This window comes from Salvelinus alpinus, chromosome 11 (assembly GCF_045679555.1).
Source record: "Salvelinus alpinus chromosome 11, SLU_Salpinus.1, whole genome shotgun sequence".
Classification (NCBI taxonomy): Eukaryota; Metazoa; Chordata; class Actinopteri; order Salmoniformes; family Salmonidae; genus Salvelinus; species Salvelinus alpinus.
In genome coordinates, this window is record NC_092096.1 from 71,827,387 (window position 1) to 71,828,029 (window position 643).

The window sequence follows — 643 nt, forward strand, 5'->3', positions numbered from 1 at the left end:
GTGTAACAGTGTGTGTGTGTGTAACAGTGTGTGTTTGTGTAACAGTGTGTGTCTGTGTAACAGTGTGTGTTTGTGTAACAGTGTGTGTGTGTGTGTAACAGTGTGTGTGTGTGTAACAGTGTGTGTTTGTGTAACAGTGTGTGTTTGTGTAACAGTGTGTGTCTGTGTAACAGTGTGTGTTTGTGTAACAGTGTGTGTGTGTGTAACAGTGTGTGTTTGTGTAACAGTGTGTGTTTGTGTAACAGTGTGTGTTTGTGTAACAGTGTGTGTGTGTGTGTAACAGTGTGTGTGTGTGTAACAGTGTGTGTTTGTGTAACAGTGTGTGTTTGTGTAACAGTGTGTGTCTGTGTAACAGTGTGTGTTTGTGTAACAGTGTGTGTGTGTGTGTAACAGTGTGTGTGTGTGTAACAGTGTGTGTTTGTGTAACAGTGTGTGTTTGTGTAACAGTGTGTGTCTGTGTAACAGTGTGTGTTTGTGTAACAGTGTGTGTCTGTGTAACAGTGTGTGTTTGTGTAACAGTGTGTGTTTGTGTAACAGTGTGTGTGTGTAACAGTGTGTGTTTGTGTAACAGTGTGTGTGTGTAAAGAAGACGAGAGAGAGAGAGTAAGGTATTATAATATTGTATTTGTAGTCAGGTCTCAAA

General features: G+C 40.7%; 1 protein-coding gene across 1 annotated transcript in view; it reads right to left on the reverse strand.

The window, feature by feature from the left end:
- Positions 1-604: 604 nt before the first annotated feature.
- dachb (dachshund b) overlaps positions 605-643 on the reverse strand; it is a 90,371-nt gene continuing 90,332 nt past the window's right edge. Inside the window, exon 9 of the mRNA XM_071334154.1 lies at positions 605-643. This exon is cut by the window's right edge and continues 2,170 nt beyond it. The gene's annotated coding sequence lies outside the window, so the exon portion shown is untranslated.